Here is a 13509-nt window from a genome sequence, read left to right as displayed (position 1 = left end):
AGCTCCGGTAACCGGACGTAGTTTGCAATTTCTAAAGCTCCGGCAGTCCGTTTTTCTCCGTAAAACAGCTTGTGCACATGCGCAATAGTGTAAAGTGGAACTTCGTCTTTTTATCAAGAAACACTAAACCTTAATCCCAAAACCCTACTGTCCCAGAGGCTAAGATGTACGAGAGGGTGCTCTAAAAACTAAACACTAAACCCCAATCCCAACCCTACGACCCTGGAGGCTAAGATGTATGAGAAGGTGTTTATTTCTTGACCTAAAATAAGCCAAAAAAAGAAAACATTGCATAAAAAGTTTTTTTTTAAATCAAAAACTGCAGCATAGTTTCACTCAGTAGTCCTGACCAGATTCAAACTGCTGACCACATCCGTGCAATCCACACCAGCCTCTCCACTGCACTACCACAACCCTGCTGCATCATCAACGCTGGTTGTTGTATTTATACTTGGTTTCTATAATAAAGCAGTGTATTATTAATACTGGGGCGTATAGCCCCAGTATATATATAGGGGCGAAGCCACTATTACCGGAGCTCTAGCACTGCATACCGTGTCCAGTTACTGGAGCTCTAGACACTTCCAATTAAGAAATTATATCCTATTGAAGTGAAAAGAGATCCGCCTACGCAGTCACCACTGGAGGAATCTAATTCTAATTTATCACCAGAGGAGACTGACGACTTAGGTGATGTCCGTAAATCACTTTCTGAAAAGGAGGGACCTACAGCTAGATCTACAGTGCCAGAAGACCCACCACCAAGGAGATCCAAATGGTCTGCAGCTGCGTCGGCTCGTGACAAGATCAAGATTCAATCACTCTTATAAAGTAACTTTATCTATGGACAACTGGACGTGTATGTATTTGTACGTGTATGTATGGTGCTTATCAATTATTATTGCTGTTTGTATCTTATTATTTCTTAGTAGTTTGTGTAATTATAGTATGATGGTTGACTAGTGGGTACTAGCCAAGGGGGGAGTGTGTGAGAGAGTTAATTATGCAATTAATTTATTATTCATTATTAATAATTTTGTGAACATGCTCAGTTGAGTCATTGTTTTTTGAAGAAGAGATCTTTTGTGAAAAGTATTGAAGAGAATCTCCCGAAAGATCCCGACATAGACTCCCCACGTCCTAAAAAGAACAAGAAATACAACACTCACACCATACCTTTATCTTTCCACGAAATCATTTACAAAGTCGTCATAATCAGAGTCAGATTAAAAGCACTTGGTAGAGGTTGAGGATCTCATCCTTGTGGCAGCTGATCCCCACGAAGATATTCGCCCAAGATCTAGATCAGGTGGTGGTAACCACGAGCTGCCAGTCACATTACCAACGTTGCTCTGAGCCTGGCATACTACTGGTATTAAGACAGCACTGATAGCATCAGTCAAGGTAGATTGTAGGTCAGCATTACCATTTCTTCCAGTAGAGGTAGATTGTCTAGAGGTAGATCCAGAGGTAGTTGCGCTTCTCCTGCCATCTTACATGTTCCAAGTAAAATGGGCGGGCCTTGAGTGGTTATTAATTTTATTGTTGAGTGCCAAAATCAAATTTGATTTATAAAAATGAATCATAATTAACCAAATCAGCAATGATTTCATACTATAAAAGGGAATTTAGTAAATATTAGTAATGATTTATGAAGACTAGAAGATATGTCAGTGGTGATTTATTGCAATTGGAAGTATTTAGTAAATATCAATGGTGATTTGTTATATATTACTAGGCTTAATGGTAAATGTCATGGTGTAAAAGTAAATCTTCAGTTTTTTAATATTGACACAAATCGCACCCCATATGATGTAGGCGAGCAAAGAGGCTATCTAGAATTAATTGTAAAGACTGGTATCCCAGTGACCATGACAGAGTTTGCTCAGACCAATTCTTATCAGGTTAGAACTGCCGTAGGTTTAGCATGATCAATGATGATATTACTAGGCACACCATCATCAGATCATTTGGATCGTGACTGGGCTCCAAGTCTAAAGCTAGGATTTGATCTTGATTGCACTGATATTTTTAAGGCTCATGAACATCATGAAAGACTTAAGGCCCGTTGTGAAAGGAGATATGAACTTAATGATGTTAATAGAATGGAGCAAGTTGTGATGCAGCATGAGACATCATCTTCCATAAATGATACCTGTATAAGTATAGGTCAGTTGCTGAGATCTGATTGTTTATTATAAGAGTCATTCATTTTTATCTTTCTAGGAGAAGGTGAGCATATAATGATGGTTGTGCTTCTGCTTGTCAAACTGACATGACTTCAAGCCATATTACCAAACTTTTAGAAGAACTGGTTGAAGCAAGGCAAGAGAACAAAGCACTGAAGAAACAACTTAGCAATCCAGATGCAGGCCTCAAAGAAGTCAAGGGTAGACTCTTAGTATCAGACTTTGATGTCTTGCAAAATGTGCCAATTGTTTTAAAGCGCATCACAGGTATAATTCATTCCCGGCCATGATATTGTAACCATCAATTTATAGGTATTCTTGACTGGGATGTTTTCAAAGCACTGTATGACTTAGTTGAGTCTGATCTCCCAGTTGGGCCTAAACTGTCTAAGTTAAATAACTTGATGATGTTCTTGAGAGTTCGTTTTAGCTATGGCATAGAGGATCTTGCTTTTCGATTTAGTCTCAGTAAAGGCCAAATTAATGTCAAAGCATTTTTATAATGTTTTGGACATAGTTTATGTTAAAAAAAACCACTTATTAAGTGGCCTGATTGACACCTTTCAAGATTAACCATGCCTACTTCATTTCGTAAATTTTATAAAAAGTGTGCTGTTATCATTGACTCCTCTGAAGTATTTTGTTGAACAACCAAGTGACTTGATGGCGAGAGCATAAGTTTGGAGTAATTATCAGCACTATTTGACGATAAAATTCTTGATTGGTAGAACTCCACAGGGTACTATTTCCTATATTTCTAAATGTGCAGGTGGCCAAATTTCTGACAAGGAGATAGTTGTCATTAGTTGAGCAGTCAAGCCTTGTCAGCTATCTGCTACCAGGTACATTAGTTCATTGCAAATAAATGATGAAGCAGAAACTGCTATGCAATCATCTGTATTTTTCCATTTAACTTTTATAGGTGACGTTATATTGGCTGATCGGGGGTTTACCTGCCAAGATCACATAGGTATGTATATGGCCGAAATCAAAGTGCCCCCTTTTACCAAGGTAAAAGCAATTAGAGAAATATGATGTTGACTGGAGTAGGGAATTGTCTTTTGTGCGTGTGAACGTTGAACGAGTGATTGGTATACTAAAGCAAAAGTACACTATTCTACAGAATATGTTGCCAGTTCAGTATTGTGAGGCAAGCACATGTGGTGATACAAATGTTATAGTTATTGACAAAATAGTTCATGCATGTTGTGCTCTAGTTAATTTGTCCTTCCATTGTATCCCAAGACTAAAATGATTTTTCTTAAATTTATGGTATGTACTCCATAAAAAATAGCTAATAAGAATAATTTAATTATTGATTAATAAGAGATTGGTTCTCAGTTTGTTTGCTGGGTTTGGCTATAATTTTTTAGAGATGGGTACCTCCTACAGCTGAGACACTTCCAAATGCCTTTTGGGACTTTGCGCATCCTTAAGCAATTGCAATGAAACCATTTGATGTGACACGATTTGTCACAAAGTATGATATCTCCATCACTTGGCTGATTGCAGTAGCAACAAACTTTATTGTAGTCTTCATTGTCTTCATCGTCTTCATAAGGAAGTGGATCAGGAGCTACTAATGCATTGCTTGAATTTGCAGCTTGCTTCCTTAAATACCACTTTCCCACTACTTCAGGAAGTACTCCATTGACAAACAAATGTTGCAGGTCATTGATAATATTATCAAAAAAATCATTATCTCTGTACACGCGATCTATTAGTTTTCCATCTGATTCTGACCATACTATGAAATCGCAGTATTCAAGATTACATGCATGCATCTGAGTTTGGACTTGATAGTAATATGAATGCTCACGCTTCAAAGTCCAGTTTCCATCACTTCCTTTTTCCATGCAAAAAGAATGTTTGCTGTCTTCAGGAAACGATTTTTTGACAGAATGAGGACACTTTACTTCAGGAACTCCTTTACCACAGCATGAACAGCTTACTATGCCATTAGGAGAAGCGCCAATATATGGATGGCAAAGATCAATAAACAAACCATTAGCCTTAACTATTAAATCAATATGGTTTTCATTGGCAATAGATTCAAACATGGTGAGGGCCTCCTTTTCATGATCACAGCCCCATCTACAAATATTTAATATCAAAATAATGATATTGTATCCATTAATTGTATATACCAAGTAGATTTTGTAGAAAATTAAAACAACTCTAGATAACATATCCTCTTAATTAGGCTCTGAGATGGTGAAGCATGGTTTGTTATTGCAGCCTTTCTGATAAATGAAGTTGTCAGTCGGCCTGAACGGAATACAAACCACAACTTTTTAGAAGATTGACCTCTCGTCTCCAATTCCAGTAGAGCTGCTTCAGTTTCCACAATCTATAAAGTTTTGCATATAGAAAATGATTCATATCTTTATTGTGCATACCTAAAGCTCTTGAAAAAACAATATCACATTCAGACAATAGCTCAATATAATCAGAATCCAACATCTTAGGGTTGTATAGCTCTGTAATGGGTGATAGAAATTGGGTGTCAGAAAGTCTGGGAATAAATTCTTCAGCATAAGGCATTGTTATTTTAAGAATAACTGGCCTTTCCTTTCCTTTACTTATTTTTGTAAAACGGAATCCATTTCATTTTCTGATGAAGGAACTCTAACTCCTTTTAGTCTACGGTGTTTTGATGATGGGCTACTTGTTGTATCATTAATTTTGCCATTTTTCTGATATTAGCTGCAGTAACCTATATGTTGTATAATATAAAGCATTGACTTGTTTCTTCTTACTTTGGTTGGAGTTGGTAGCCAGTAGCAGGCCCTAGAAGGGCATGAATTTAATCCTGTTTGCTTCCAACAATCTGCCGCCTTCACTACAGTTGTTAAGAGTGCTGTCTCATGTGAGCATGATTCACTTAATGTATAAATTTTATGTACATAAATAATGTTGCACAACGTACATACCCTGCCATGCAAGTGCAGTGTGCAGGAGCAACTGAACCGTCTTCTTCAATGACTACCCATGGCAACAATGGTGTACAGGAGCTTTGTTGACTGTGATCAACCTGCAAACATGTAATTGTAATACAAAAACTCATATGCATTAAAAAAATCTACCATTGCTTTTATTACAAACTTTCTCAGATAACTGACATCAAAACTGTGCAGTAACAAATCATGAACCAATCCAGCAGTAACAAACCCTTCTGAATCCAGCATTCCTTTCCATGTCTTATTTAATTTATCATTAATTTACATCATATTATACCTTTATGCTTCTCCTGTATATTGACTTATAGTAGATATCATGTACACTGTTACATCACTCCATGATATGGCTGGCAGTAATTCTGAGCTTTTTTCCCATTCAGAATTTTTTATAGAATAAAGATCCACCTTAAGACCAGTTTTGGACACCTTATCCTTATAGCGTAGCCTTGCTACTGAACTTAGGTCTTGTAAGTATCCACTCCACATTGTAGTCTTGCTCACAAACACACCTGCATACACATGGCTTTGCTCGTGCGCATAGGCTTTTTTGCCAACCAAATGGCCAACATGAGGCTGCACCCATCAATGAAGCACTATGGTGCGTGGACTCACGTGCTGAGATTCACCTGAGGGATAATGTGCTACTTGTACTGCCCCCATCATGATATTATATAAGATTTGAAAAAAGGATAATAGATTTTGAGTAAACTGCAACAATACTATTACTGCACTGATTCATAAAATAAATTACACAGCAAATTTGCTTTATTTATGTGTAAAACATCACCAAAGTGACGCACAGGACTGCTTCAAATTGGAAGACTTTGAGGACTGCTTGTAAAATCGGTCTACCTTGCTAGTCATGAAGTATTTAGAAATGTGTTTGAGATACAGATGTTAAAATGTAACACAAAAATTTCGGCATCATTTCATGAAGATGTGATGTTTTATAAAGTTGACACACTAGTCTATCACAGTTTATTTTTAAGCACTATTTTAGAGCAATAATAACGCAACATCAAATCTTTGAAAAAGGCTTTTATCAGGTAGAAACAGTAGAAAATATCAGCCCAGACAGCTAATTGCCTAATTTTTGGGCTGCATAAATAGGGACGAGAGCATCAGAGTTGTCCCATTGCTAGGCTACAATATGAAATCAATGGGAATAATAAAACCACAATTGGAAGTTTCCTATCCCTGTAAACTTTAATATCTCGGCGGTGGAACATCATTTATATTTTCGGGGGCTGAATTCGGATTTAAGTTATTGAAATGGGTGTGGTTTTATGCAAAAAAAGGTTGCTGTTTGTACTGTTGAATTTAGAGTGGTTTTCTTTGTCTTTTTCTCTAAATAAGATGAAGAAATGATGACCGTAGGTCTAGCTTTACTGATAAAAGTTAGTTTTACCTCAAGGTAGCAGAGAATTTTTGGGTGGGCTCTGCCCCTTCTGTTTCAAGAAGGGGCCGGGGGCTTTAGCCCTTCAGCCCACCCCATTCCACCACCTCTGCCACTGATGTAAAGGTGGCCCATCTACAATGACAACTTGTCAGTAATGTCAGGACATAGGCTTGAAGTGCTCGTGTCAAACTTGCACTTAAAATGACTACCTCAAAATGCCATCTAGAAGTAGCCCAAATTTTGACAAGTTATACAAAATTAGGCCACTTTTGGACAAACTTGTGATGGTATTTCAACGCCACTACACACCCAATCAAAACTTATCAATAGATGAGTCAAGTGTGGGCTTCAAAGGGAGGGTGTCATGGGTACAGTTTATGCCCAAAAACCCACAAAGTGGGGCATAAAAACTTGGACACTCGCTGATACCTAAAATGGATATGTCTGTAATGTGAAAGTGTATACAGGTAAAATTATCACGTGACAATTGTTACCTTTAGCTGTTTCAATTAGGAAAGGACAAAGATAGTGATCTACATAAGATATTGGCTCATATTGCTGTCACTTCACTTTTGTCTCATTTGAAGGGAAGGGTTATTATGTCTATACAGGCAACTTTTATACTTCACTTACATTGTTTTCTGAGCTATGTTACAATGGATTTGAAGCTTGTGGTACTGTTCGCATACACAGAGTAGAGATGTCAAATGAATTTCAGAAATGCCAAGTTGCCAAAGGTATATCCTAAAACAAAGAAATAAGAATTGACTTATAGCCAAGGTGAAATAAAACCAACAAGAACAGAGGATGGAAAGCTTACATGCCTAAAACGGCCAAATCTTTTAAAAGAACTGTAACAATGTTGTCTAAGTTTTCATAATACAAAAAAGAAGGAGAACCAGAAAGGCTGATGGAGGAACTGAGGTTGTAAAGCAACCAAAAATGGTTTAAAAGCAACCAATACATGGGTCGTGTAGATCACAATGATCAATTGATAAAGTATTACTGCTATTCACACAGGCAAATCATAACCATTTTTGTTATAATTTGACATCGTATCTACATGTAGGTCAAAGAAATGGTGCAGAAGACTGTTTTTTTATTTACTGGAAGTGGCTTTTGTAATTGCTTGCAAACACTTCAATAAAGAAATAGCAAGTTGCATGCCACTTCCTGAGTTTAGAATATCCGTTGCTAAATACCTGCTACAATGAGACACCAAAGGTGCATGGCCTAGCCCCTAAAGCTGTTTGGGAGGTTTGGCTTAGCTAGACCAAGCCAGTATATTTATTGTATTTAATGCACTAGCTTTCATTTTAAAAAACGATACTGTGGGGTTTTGTTAAAAACTACAGCTTTTGATGTGGCTACTATCTATCAAAAACAAAGACTACTATACAAAAAATTGAGCTTGAGGCTGAGGGATTATCATAATAGCTACTTCCTAGCTGCAGTTACACTTACTCTAGCATGCTGGCAGCTCCAGGCTCCAGCAACTCCAAGCTTGGAGGCGTGGCATTAATTATCAATAATGCAGCAAGAGAGAAATAAGATTTATGTTTTTCTCTTCTTCTAAACACAATTATGATGTTATAATGGCAAAAGTACTTTTGCCCACATAGATTGACTTAAGAGACTTTAGGATCCTTAGACAAGCGAGCTGCTGCTCAAGTACATCACTCAGGATGAAATTCGAGTAGCTATAACTCACCAACAAGGAAGATTTCAAGAGTCTCAGACATTAAATGAATAACTAGTCTTGATCTACTGGAAAAGAGTCTCATTTACTGCCACAGTACTACCGCTATTGCTGGGCATTTTCTCATGAGTTGAAAAGGTTGTACTACATAGAGCTGCCCTCTGAACATCTCAAAGCAGTAAAGCAAGACTTTTCTTAACAGAAGAGAAGCTCTCACAGACTTAGAGTATGCAATTGTAAAGGTATAAATTCTCAAAGACAAAATATAGCACACCGAATGAAGCTGTTATCTCTCCCTTCCTCAAGGGGAGTGGTCGGGGTCAACTGTCTCATTGAAGGCTGGGGCCCCTTGTAATATCTGGCCTTACCCACAGAGAGAGAGGGTGTGTGCAATGATGTTCAGAGAGAGTGAGGGAGTGGTGGTGTGTTAGAGGGCCGCATTAGATTGCAGTCTACAGGAGAGGCTGGTGCACCGTCCATCAGAGTCATCTAGCCTTTCCCAATCCCTTTCACTGGTCTCTTTGGTAGGAGTTTCATCTCCCACTGGTGTTGTTCTTTGTCACTCCAGTCTTTTCTAGGTGGCCATTTGCCAGTGTGGCCCCAGGGACCGCTTACCCCTATGCCATATTCCCATTCTCACGATCAGGGGTCATGCTTCTAGCAGTGTCCAATGCTAGCAGCCCCTGTCTGTTGCAGCCTATAAGCTCCCTTTCTTCTGACTCATGAAGAAATTTTATTTATATCTGTTGTGGCACTGGCCCTCCTATGGGGGAGTTTCTGTGGTTGCACTTTGTGACCTCCATCAATTCCTCTTTGTTGACTTCAGAAGTCTTTCTCCTTGTGATCAATTAACTATCAGGGTCATCACCTCTTCGTGTGACCTGAGCAATGCTTTTATTCAATTTTCTTATCTGTTCTCATTGCAGTTGTCTTTGCTTTCCGTATCTCATTTCTGCTACCAGTCAGTGTCAGCTCCACAAGTGGCAGCTCCACTGTTGTGTCTATCCAGACGTCATGGTGCTTCTTACTCCTACCAGGCAGCAGCGGCAAAGTTGGCAGGATCTTGCCTTTTTTTTATGCTTGTTGCTCCCCTTTGTCTTTTTTCCCAGGCCTGTTCATGTGCTGCTTTTTCCCTTCATGGGGCTCAATTTTTTTCTTCATTGTCTACTTCCCTCGTTTAGGGAAATTTCCAAAATCTAGGTGTTTATCCTCGTAGTGGTCCCTTCTCTGCTCCCAGCTCATTTAACCTCTCTGCTCCCGTCTCCGGGGTCAGTCAGGTGGTTTGTCTGACACAGCTGGTATCTCATCAGTCTCTGATGGTGCAGGTCCACTCAGATGTGCCCACCTCCATGTCAGGGCTTCTCTTTCGGCTACTTCTGAGCTGCCCCCCTCCAAGCTGCTAGGCATGGCTCTCTCTTCAGCTCCTGCCTCATCTGCCACTTCCTTCCTGGCTTCAGCATCGACCTTACTCCCTATCCCCGGGAAGGCGGTGGACAAGATTTCTAGAAAATTATTCATTGAATTTAGAAGGTTTTTGCCTGACAAAGTAGCTTTGGCCTCCCACTTGAGGGAGCTGGGCCCAGTCCAGGGCGCCACTTCTCTGTCCTGGATGAGGGACATTTTTCTGATACCCTCTTATGGATCTCTTGTACTTTGTCCAACATTGCTGTAATAGTTCCTAATGCTAGGCTTTGTAGGTGGGTCGCATATAGCCTGTTCAGCTGGCTCAGTCTCACGGGGGCTCCGGCTCAAACATGACCATAGTTTTGCTCGGCAGGTGGTGGCTGGAGCAACCCTAAGTTGGTCGGAAATAAACCCCTCTTTTACGTCGCCTCAGTGCTTGGGTTTGGTCCTGTAAAGGGCTAACTGTGCCCTTGACCAGCAAAGCAAAACTCTGTCCTGCCCCAAGCCCAATAACAGGACTCCCCTATAGATTTGTTGTTGTTACAATGCTGGAATCTGTCCTTATTCCTTTGACAGATGTCGTTTTCTACGTGCTTGCAGGGCATCCAGCAGCTGATTGTATAGAGAGTAAAGAGAAGGCTAAAGCCAAGTCACCTTCCTCCACTTCTTAGCTCCATCCAACTCCTAAGCTGAGTCCAAGACGTTGACTCTATTATTCACGATTATCACTTAATTATTTAATGTGTATTAGGTTAATGATCTTTCAACTCCATTATTGTAGGCACTTCTCCATGGCTTCTGAGCCACTATCCTTATACGTCTAATCTAATGGCCCTTAAGCCAGCAGGCATCTCTGCCAGTTAGGTTGCCTCCCCCCAGAGGTCTGGCGATTGTACTTCACCAGCCTCCCAGATACATCCCTCACTGATTTCCTGATTTAGGGGATCCCTACTGGTTTCAGGGTTGGCTCTCACACTCTCGGCTGAGCTCGGCAGAACTACCCTTCCATTCAGCAGAACCCTCAATTGTTCAAGACTACCTAGCTGGAGAGCTAGATGAAGCCACTATTAGGGTCGCTGGTCTTGACAAAGCTGTCCATGTTAACCCGAATGGTTTATCCCCAACACGCCAGCCCAGCAAGTTTAGGCTTATCACTGAACTATTTTCCCCAGACAGGGCAGTGTCAGCAATGACATTGAACTGGTGCTGTGTTCGTTCACCAACTCCTCAGTGGATCAGGCTGTAGCCACAGTCCACCAGGCTGGCCGTGAAGCTTGGATGGCCAAGCTCAATCTTTGTTCCACCTATAGGAGGGTCCCTGTCCACCCCGATGACCAGCCCCAGCTTTGGGAGATCAGCTCTTTTGTGTTAAGGCTCACCCCTTCGGCCTACTGTCGGCCCTGAAGTTGTTTATTGCCATGCCTGCTGCTTTAACTTGGCCTATGCAATGTCAAGAGATCTCACATCTGATCCATTACCTCTACAAATTCTTCTGGTCGCTGGCAGCCTCCCATGACTGTCAGTGGGTTCTGGTGGTCACTGTTGGGCTGTGTGACAATCTCAGGCTACCCGTTGTCAGCCCCACGACCTTTTTATCTTCCTCAGTATGGATTTTGACTCCATTCATCAGATCAAGTTTCTCGAGGATAAGTTTTATTGGCTTAAACAGGCATTCCGCCTGTGGGGCAATAAGTTAGCTGCTACCAAGAGGGAGCTCCAGTGACTCATTGGACACCTTAACCACATGGCAAAAGTGATCAAGCCAGTTCGGCCATTCCTCAGGGGCCTCATCAATACAATAAAGATGCATCGGCTGCAGCACCACAAAGTTGAGCTCAGTGTCAACTCCCGGAGGGATATCGTGTGGTGGCAGTGCCTGCCGTCCTCCTGGAATGGGATGTTTTTCCTTCTTGTCCCATTTCTCCAATGCCTCCAGGCTCTGGGGTTGCGTGGCCTTCATCACCTCAGGCAAATGGTTCCAGCTCAGGCGGCAAAAATCATGGACCAAGGTCTCAATTGCCTTTAAGGAGCTTGTCCTTATCATGGCCAGCCTGACAGTACAGGGTCACCAGTGGTACAGGGTTTCTGTTCTTTGTTGCTGTAATAACTATGCTGTCGTTTACTGCATTTCCGCAGGGACTGCAAAAGACCCTAATTTAAATCACCTGCTTGCCATTTTGCAGTCTAAGTCGGAGGTCTGTGTGATATTGGAGCATCCACCAGATGTGTTAAATGGGTGGTACATGCCTTGTCATACATTAGGAGCTTAAGTCCTTTCTTTCTCCTTCCCCAGGCTCACAGGTCTCTAGTTGCCCAGTCAGACATTGTACCAGGGCTCGTGTCAGACCACCAACCCAACTGGACCTCAAAGGGTTAGATGAATTGCCTAGATCTGTTTGTTTGAGGCTCGTCCAATAACTCCCGCAAAACCTACTAAACAGAGAAGAGACAGTCCCCGACTTTCTGCTCCGAGACAGGCATTGCCCCGCTCCCTCCATCTGAGATGACGCTGTGTTGGTTTGTCGCGTGACTGGCCTCAGAGGGGCATCAAGCCCAATCCATCTCCAGCTACCAGTTAGCTGTCTGGCATCTGTCTATCAAAGCAGCTCTTTATCCACTGTCTAGAGAAGTCTGCCCGCATTTACAGTACACTCTCTGGAGGAGTGGCAGGGTTTCAGGGTGCAGACTCTAGGCTCCCAATCACTCCTCAGATCTTGCTGGGCCTCCAGTCAGTCAGGTATGTGTGAGGTCATTTGCTGTGGGCCATGTCGGTGACAGCCTTTCTTGAATGCTTTTGTATAGGCGAGCTCACTGCCCAAGACATTAATTCTGTCAGAGAATCAGATGTCTTCATTGAACAGTCTCCAGCTCGGGCTCGGCTGCTTCTCTTGTTCTCCCTTTTGACCCTTGGTTCTCAGTAGTCCTTGGGACCACTGGTGGCCCTTTCGGTCCTGTGCAATCCCTGGCCAACTACTTGACCGTGCGCCTGGTCCTGAATTTGTCAGGCCGAATGGCCGGCCAGTCTTGAAACAAGGCTTTGTAGAATACCTTTGTGCTGCTCTAGCAATGTCCGGTGTCAACCTGGCTTGCTATCCATAGCAGCAGCAGGATATGAAGAGTAGTCGGGCAATAAAAATGGCACACAAGAGCATGCTGCAATTTTGGCCATACCCATTTTTGCATATTTTGGGTGTGTACTTGCACATGCAGGCATTATGATTGTACAATAAAAATACTCCCAAAAGGCATCCTATCTATCTCTAAAGCTCTATTTAACCTGTAAAGTGCTAATCCCGGTCCTCCTGGAAGGCTTGTTGGCGGAAAAAATTGTCCCTTGCTAGCCATGGTAATTGCTTAAACATTCTATATTAGGAATTCTCCTGAGACGTTGGCCACTCTGGCTAGCCAGATTTCCACATCTGCCACCTTCTCAAGCTGGCGTAACACTGGTCTTTTTGTATTTGCTCTTTTAGCTATTGTTTACCTACTGTCTCTTTTTTGGCTCTGTTTTCTGTCTGTTAATTTGGTCAGTGACCAAATTAACAACAAGCATGGTCAGTATGTTGTATTATTTTGAGTTTTGATTTATCTGATGTGGTTGGGTTATGAGGTTTGCTGTGGTAGGGAAGTTTTAGTCTCACCTCTATCTCTGACTACCTTACTCTCTTCCTCACACTTAGGGCCATGTGGGCTTAAGTCTCTGCCCTCGAGTCTGGCCTTTCCACTTTCCCTGTTAATGTCTTTAGGCATTAGCTTCCCTTACAGAGGCCTAGTCCCGATCGGGTCATTTCCCTGGGAGCTTTAGCCCTTACTCAGTGAGACATTTAGCCCGATAAACTTAGCAAAGTCCTGTTCTTT

At 41.5% G+C, this 13509-nt stretch overlaps 1 long non-coding RNA gene across 1 annotated transcript; it reads right to left on the bottom strand.

Moving 5' to 3' along the window:
* Window positions 1-3417: 3417 nt before the first annotated feature.
* Window positions 3418-5722, bottom strand: LOC109582475 (uncharacterized). Its single transcript, XR_002185109.1, has 5 exons — window positions 5123-5722; window positions 4949-5072; window positions 4589-4905; window positions 4337-4539; window positions 3418-4283 (listed from the first exon to the last, which is right to left on the bottom strand). It is a non-coding gene; the product is annotated as an uncharacterized LOC109582475 (long non-coding RNA).
* Between the last annotated feature and the right edge of the window lie 7787 nt (window positions 5723-13509).

The sequence above is a fragment of the Amphimedon queenslandica genome, unplaced genomic scaffold, assembly GCF_000090795.2.
Source record: "Amphimedon queenslandica unplaced genomic scaffold, v1.1 AMPQUscaffold_13381, whole genome shotgun sequence".
Taxonomy (NCBI): Eukaryota; Metazoa; Porifera; class Demospongiae; order Haplosclerida; family Niphatidae; genus Amphimedon; species Amphimedon queenslandica.
This window is presented reverse-complemented; position numbering and strand designations above follow the sequence as displayed.